This window comes from Musca domestica, unplaced genomic scaffold (assembly GCF_030504385.1).
Source record: "Musca domestica strain aabys unplaced genomic scaffold, Musca_domestica.polishedcontigs.V.1.1 160, whole genome shotgun sequence".
NCBI lineage: Eukaryota > Metazoa > Arthropoda > Insecta > Diptera > Muscidae > Musca > Musca domestica.
Genome location: NW_026712220.1, coordinates 113,353 through 120,962, shown reverse-complemented (window position 1 = coordinate 120,962; position 7,610 = coordinate 113,353). Strand labels below are relative to the sequence as shown.

At 39.5% G+C, this 7,610-nt stretch overlaps 1 long non-coding RNA gene across 1 annotated transcript; it reads right to left on the bottom strand.

Annotated features, from left to right (window-relative positions):
* Positions 1-2,154: 2,154 nt before the first annotated feature.
* Positions 2,155-2,499, bottom strand: LOC131801475 (uncharacterized). The gene is made up of 2 exons (XR_009341846.1): positions 2,330-2,499; positions 2,155-2,262 (listed from the first exon to the last, which is right to left on the bottom strand). It is a non-coding gene; the product is annotated as an uncharacterized LOC131801475 (long non-coding RNA).
* Between the last annotated feature and the right edge of the window lie 5,111 nt (positions 2,500-7,610).

Sequence of the window (7,610 nt, the reverse complement as noted above, 5' to 3'; positions counted from 1 at the left end):
TTCTCAACATGTTTTACAAATTTAAAGAATTTTCATGCAAAAATTTCAATAACAAAATTGTTTTGACAGTTCATTGTCTCAGCAGCTGTGTCAATGTGTCATCTGTGTTCTTCTACCATGCTGTGTTTCCATACATTTTTAAATGGAAAATGCTTTGCTCGGAAAGTTGGAGGGTAAACACTAATGCTCTGTTCCAGAACCTGCAAGAATCAACCAGTTTTTTTAATATCACAAAGATAACAGAGATAAATCGATGTGAAAACTTCAAAATTCTTGTTGTTCTGGACAGTGCATAAGGTGCAGATGTAATTATGCGCTGTTCCAGAATTACAAGAATGTAAATAATTTTACTGCGATAACCGATTTTCCCATTTGTAATATTGAAACAAAATGGCAAAAACTAGTAGATTCCTGCAGGTTCTGGAACAGAGCATTACGTTTCAAAACTGAACTTTCCGGGCAATGTCTTTTCCATTTAAAAATATATGGGTACACAGCATATTTCGATGACTTAAGCCAAAAAAGACTGGCTAAAATTGAATTTGCACCCAACTGGCGCGTATTGTCACAACCGACTGGAACAGACCAAATATTTTGTTCCAGTGACCCTGTTCGCCGGTCAATGGCTTACTTTTCATGTTCCCAAATTTCGGAATCAACATCAATGCAAATGTTAAATATTCAAAAAAGCAGAAAAATTCACAAATGAATATTGCATCCTTTGAAGATTATTCTACATTCCGATGATGATGTTAAAAAGGACCCGCGTGCATATTCCCGATTTTAGAAACCAACAGCAAAGCATATTGTAAAATCTTCTCTGAATTTAATTTAATAACCAAACCAAAAAAAAAAAATAAAATTTGTCGCCGTTGAAAAAAATTGAAAATTGACATCGACGTTTATAAAATTAAAAAAAAATGCCGGCTTTGTTGTTTATTTGAAATTCAAACATTTTTCAATTTCTTTAGATTTGAATCAGACCTATAATTTTCGATTATTTATTGTGGTTTAAATAGAATCGTTATCCGGGGATAAAAATGCTATAGTATAACAAGCATTGGATAGAAAATAATGAAAATTATGGAAAACATTTGAAACTGTCACTAACATCGCTGTTTGAAGAATGTCGAATGTCATATCGAAAGAAAAGAAAGAATTTTTTCAAAAAGGGGAACAATGTGAAATTGAATTATAATATAATCCCATCATGTTTTTACGAGGCGGAAACAGGTTAGAGCCTATTTAACGGTTCAGAGCAAATCCATGTAATGCATTTAATTTAACATGGGTATAAATAAATGTCCAATTTGAGAAAAAAAAAATGAAAAAATCTATTTAGGACCAAAGAAAGTTTTTCAAACAATATGTTGAATTGAAAGAGGCTTTTTGAGTTGTGAAACGTATTGTCCAGAATATGAGAAAGTTATGTTGAATAACGGCTGACATTGGTGAAAAAATTGGTTTGCTATTACGGCAACGTGCATGGAAGGACACCGATGCTGTTAAACCAAGCTAGGATTGCAACTCAACTTTACTAAAAGATGTTGATTTTAAGCGAATTTCGTGAGGAATTGGAATTCTCAAAATATCTTCTCCAAGCTTGACGAAAAAATACAGAATGTTGGTATGAAAGACTCTCCTATTATGCGTTCAAAATATTTAAAATTTGACACCGATAATCAATATAATTGGAGAAACACGATTTAGTTATAGTTTCTGTATGTTTTCCTCTATTTGTTCTCCTGGGTGTCCTACAATATCAAGATAGCAAGGATGCCCAGCTAATTTGCATCTACTGTAATGCTACTGTCAATTTCAATTTGACCTGTTGTGTTTTATTTCCCATTTTTAATGTAATTTGGGACTTTTGTCCTCACAATTGAAAACTTACGTTGTCCTACTTCAGAGAATGCCGTTGGTGCGAAAAGAAGCGGCTGCAAACTCAAAACGGCCAAAATTAATTACTTCACTTGTCTCATTTACTGGACCTTTGGGTTATCGAAAAAAATTTTGTAATTACATCTAATTTGTACAAAGTACAACCAACTCTTGCGTTATCCTACATACCTAATGATATAAATTATTGAAGACATTCGCATGATAGTATTTATTGATATGCCGTATTTATCTTAGGTAAATACGCAATGAACGTTTAAAAACATTTATTTTTCTATCGCTTTATTTTGATCTATTTTCATTTTTAAATGTGAGACATCATCATAGGCCACTTTGTGTGCAGAAAAGAGATGAATTTTTAGTCTGAAATTAACAAGGCAAATATTTATAATTTATGGCAGGTACAAGACAAAAATTTTAAATAACTTACAGGTGTGGTTTCAGGAATGTCTTTTCACACATGTAACAACTATACCGATGACCAGAATGTACCTTGTACAAATGATCCTGTAAACGTTTACGTGTCTGGAATGCTTTCGAACAGGTGGAACATTCGAATTGTTTCTCGCCAGTGTGAATAAATGTATGATCGACTAGATGCTGTCGTGTCGGAAGGCAGCTTACAGTCTTCATACTCGCATACAAATGGTTTTCTCATCGCGATGCATACGAGAATGTAGAATAAGCTGCGATCGTCGAGCAAATTTTTTATCACATTGCGGGCATTCGACTTCTTGCCGAAATGCAATGTCTGGTGGGTGGTAAGAATATTTTTCTGTCGAAAACATTTTCCGCAAACCTCACACTTAAAGGGTTTTACATCACAGTGGATATTGTAGTGTGATTCAATATCATAGATGCGATCAAAGGCTCGATCTAAAAAGTAAAATAGACAACATCAGTTCAGATTTAAATGTAATTCTCCCATACATACCACAGTGATGACATTGATATGACTTTTTCACTTTTCCATTTTCATCTAGCACGGTTGTAACAACATAAGTATTAGTGGATGGGCCAGAATTTTGGGTATTGGAACGCATTTTTGGCTCAGAAGTTGTAGCATGCAACTCTTGTTTAAGGTTTGTTGTATAAGTTGTAAATATCTTCATCCTCATTCCCATTGTCGTCTCCATTGTCTTCCTGATAGACGTATGTATTATTTTCGTTCTCTACTTCTTTTGCCGTGCTTGATTCTGATTGCGAATCATCTTGCTCACCATCGTTTCCTTCATATTCAAAATTTATTATTTCTTGTTCATCGTTATATTTATCCTTGTTGTTGTTGTTGTAGCAGTAGTACATGTGTGTGTTTGTGTTCTGCTAATCTGGTTCCAGCTCCAGGTTTAGAAATTCGGCTACTTTAACGGGCTGTAGCCAGAGATCCTCTGGAGTGAGTTGGGTAGGTTTGGCTGAGCAATTAAAAAGGTGTAGCGTATTGTGCGGGCCTGTATCACACGCCGGGCAGGCGTCACGCACATCTTCATCAATTCGTGCCCAATACGAATTGAGGCGACTACACCATCCTGAACGTAATTGCGCCAAAACTACCCTGGTTTGTCTAGGCAGCTGACGTTCTTCGGCTGCAATGGATGGGGGGTGGACTCCGAGGACGGCATTCACTTTATAACTGCTAATAGCATCCGCGACTGCATCGGTGTGAATGCCACTCAGACCTGCCTGATAGGCTTCTTGATCTAGAGGCTCTCTTTTGTAGCGCTGGACCTCCCTCTCTAGATCATGTATGTCCTTCCTGACACGCCTGGGTGGGGGAAAGTTATCCACCATATGATGGTTGGGATGGCTCTCACGGTAACACCCAAGCAGGTACTGCAACGAAAGCATATGATTATGCTGACGTAAGGGAAGGACTTTCGCCTCCTCATGTAGATGGTCCACTGGTGTCATGAGGAGGCACCCTGTCGCAGTTCTCAGGGCAGCGTTCTGGCAGGTCTGGATATTCTTCCACTGCGTAGCACTAGTATTCGCAGACCACACTGGAGCCGCATAGTTGACCACAGACCGACCTATCGCGTTATAAGAGGTCAACAAGGTTTCTTTGTCCGCACCCCAAGAGCTGCCGGCTAGCGCCTTGAGGACCTTGTTCCTACTTTTCATCTTATCGCAGATAGCTGTGGCTTGCGCGGACGACTTGAACATGCTGTCGAACGTTACCCCAAGAATCTTGGGGTAGTTCGTGGTCGGTATTAAATTCCCCTCGACCTGAACATTCAGCTGTGTTCTCATCTCCGCAGACCATGTGGTAAAGAGTGTGGCCGTTGATTTCGTGGCGGATATTTTCATATTCCTCGCGTGGAAGTATGCGGCAAGCTCCGCGAGATAGGGGTTCAACCTTTCGCATATGTCATCGACCACTGGACCCGACGCCATGATCGTACAATCATCCGCATACGTTACGATCTCAATGCCGTCTGGAGGGCGAGGAATTCCGGAAAGGTAGAGGTTAAACAGTTCCGGAGATATCACCCAGCCTTGGGGAACTCCCTGTTTCACTCTACGGGCTTTGGACTTCTTGTTCCGGAATTCCACGTACGACTGGCGTCCACACATATAGTTGATTATCCAACGTTTCAAACTTGGCCGGAGGGTAGTTCTCTGTACGTCCTCAAAGAGTGTGGCATGATTGACCGTATCAAATGCCTTTGATAGGTCAAGGGCTACCAACACTGTTCTGTCACACGGCCTGTTCTGGTTTAGTCCTCTACTAATGTCAAGTTAAAAGTAGTAGTAGATACCTTTTGTTGCATACATGTGAAAATATACGATTACATGCAACCCGGATACAACCCTGAATTTTTAAAAATGTAACGAAGTTGAAGATACGAAGCCAACCTGACAAGGCGTACTAGTTTAAGCTCGTATAATTGATTTTAATAAACGTTTGTGAATTCTTAATTTAATATAAAAACGGTCGTTGTATTTCATTTGAGTATACGGAAACCAACAGACTTCAATCGATCACTTGACATTTTTCTCAGAAGTGGGATACGACAAGTCTTATTGGAAGAAGCGTCTACCAACAAGAAATATGGAGAATTTGCACAAATGCACGGTTAAGCAGTTGCAAGCGAAATGCAGAGAAATTGGTGTTTCTCAAAGTGGTAACAAAAAGCAATTGATCGAACGACTTGAAGTCAACAACGAAAGCGAGCTGCACGGATTCGCATCTCCTCATGATATGCAGGAGCGAATTTCGCATTTGGAAGATATGGTAACTGAATTACGTTCATCTATGGAGCAACGTGGACAATCAGAATTTGAGCCGAACAACGCATCATCCCCTTTGAACACGTTTTCGACACCGGATGGTAATATGTCCCTGCAAGGCACACGGCCTAGCTTGCCAAACGTGGCAAACGTTGTGACAATATTACCGGAATCACGTTCGATTCCATCGTATGTTCAAACGAATACTTCTTTTGGTGCATTTCAGACTACGTCAACAATTCCAACGGTCCACACGTGTGCTTCTGCTGGTTTACCAACGTTTACACCTTCATTGCACGGACATGCTCAACTTCCACGAAATACAACGCAAAATGTAGCGACGTCATGCTACAACGTACCAACACATATAACGACACATTCGAATTTTACAACAGCAACACCGACAGGAGTGTTCACGCAGCCGAACAATGGATATGTTCAATCAACGCAGCCCTACAACGCATATCTACAACCGCCGATATTTGCAACAAGTGTCTATTCAGCGCCGCCGCAGTCAGAAATAGTTATGCAGCCTTCACAACGTTATGTTCAGCACAACCCCTTTGGGAACGTTAAGGAAATAATTCAACTTTTGCCAGAGTTTAATCCGTCATCTGAAGAATCGATTAATCCTTCACAATTCGTGCGACGTGTGGAATTATTGAAGACAGCTTATAACTGGGACGACGCATCAGTTATATTTGCAGTGCAACAGAAAATGGCTGGCCCAGCCAAGTATTGGGTTGACTCACTGCAAGAGGTATTTCTGTCTTGGCCTCAGTTTGTTAACAAATTTCTTTTAGATTTCCCTCAAAATGTAAATGCAGCCGATGTACACATTAGAATGGCACAGACAAAACGGCAGTTCGACGAAACGCCGCAGGAATATTATTACAGAATGTATGCTATTGGAAAACGGGGCAATATAAATGAATCATCCATAGCACGGCATATAGTCAACGGAATTAATGATCAAGGATTGAAGCAGAAAATATCTAACGAGTATATTACCTGTAATCAACTTTTGAGTGACATCAACGCATACTGTAGTTATAACGAGGTAAGAAGAGTGCTGAACCCGATATCGAATAAGACGAAACGTAGCAATGAAAATAGAACTGCCCCAGAAAGGAAAAGCGATGAAAGAGTGAATAAATTCAAATGTTTTAATTGTGGTATACTGGTCACAAAGCCGTAGACTGCCCAGATCCACAGAAGAAGAATAGATGTACGATATGCAAACGGACTTCACACGGTGCAAGTGAATGTCCAACAAAAACCCTGAACACAAATGTCAACAATATAAGGGACAGCGTAAAGTCCAACGAAATACTATGTAAACGTGTCAAAGTAAAGGACAAGGAGTTTGAGGCATTTATTGATTCGGGAAGTGATCGGAGTCTGATCAGACGAAGTTTTGCAATGATAATTGGCGAAACGGAAAATTGCAGTATGGTTTTAAATGGCTTTGCTGGTGGCAAATACGAGTGCACAAAGGTGGTTAAAGTGCCAATTGACATTGATGAGACGAGTTACGACGTGAACCTTTATGTTGTGGAAAATTCTATGATCCCGAATGATGTTCTTTTAGGTCGAGATGTTTTATGCCAAAAAGGTCGACGCACCATTATTGAAGGAGATGAGTGTTGGATGCAAAACGTAAATGCGATTAGTATCAACGAAGGCTTAACATCTGAAGAGCATAAGAAGTTGCAGTTGAACATTCAAGAAAACCGACAATGTTTTTCAGAAAAGTCAAGCGAATTGGGTAAGTGTAACTTAGTGAAGATGGAAATCGAAGTTACTACTCCAGAACCAATACGATGCAAGCCATATCGACTAGCATTTGCCAAACGTCCTATTGTGGCAAATATTGTGAAAGACTTACTGGATAACGAAATCATAAGGAAATCGAATTCTCCGTATGCATCGGGAATTGTTTTGGTCGAGAAGAGAAATGGTGAACACCGTTTATGTATAGATTATAGACAGTTGAATCGAATAACCGTACGTATAGCGCATCCTATGCCTGTACTGGATGAACAGATTGCACAACTCGCCGGAAATCGTTATTTCACCACACTCGACTTACGTATGGGTTACCACCAAATTGAAGTAGAGGAAGAATCGAAAAAGTTCACAGCTTTCGTGACTTCAGATGGTCATTATGAATTCAACCGGATGCCATTTGGTTTGGTAAACGCACCTGCAGTTTTTCAGGCAACGATGAACCGAGTTATAAGCTTTATGAAACCAGGAGAAGTTTTAGCGTATCTGGATGACGTCATAATTCCCAGTAAAACAGTCGATGAAGGTCTGGACCGAATAAAAAGATTTTTGGATATCCTTAAGAAATGTGGTCTCACGTTACGATTGGCGAAATGTTCGTTCCTAGCCGAAAAGATTTCTTATTTGGGACACATAGTTACACGTGACGGAATTTTACCTGGAGAAGAAAAAGTAAAAGCGATTAGAAATTTTAA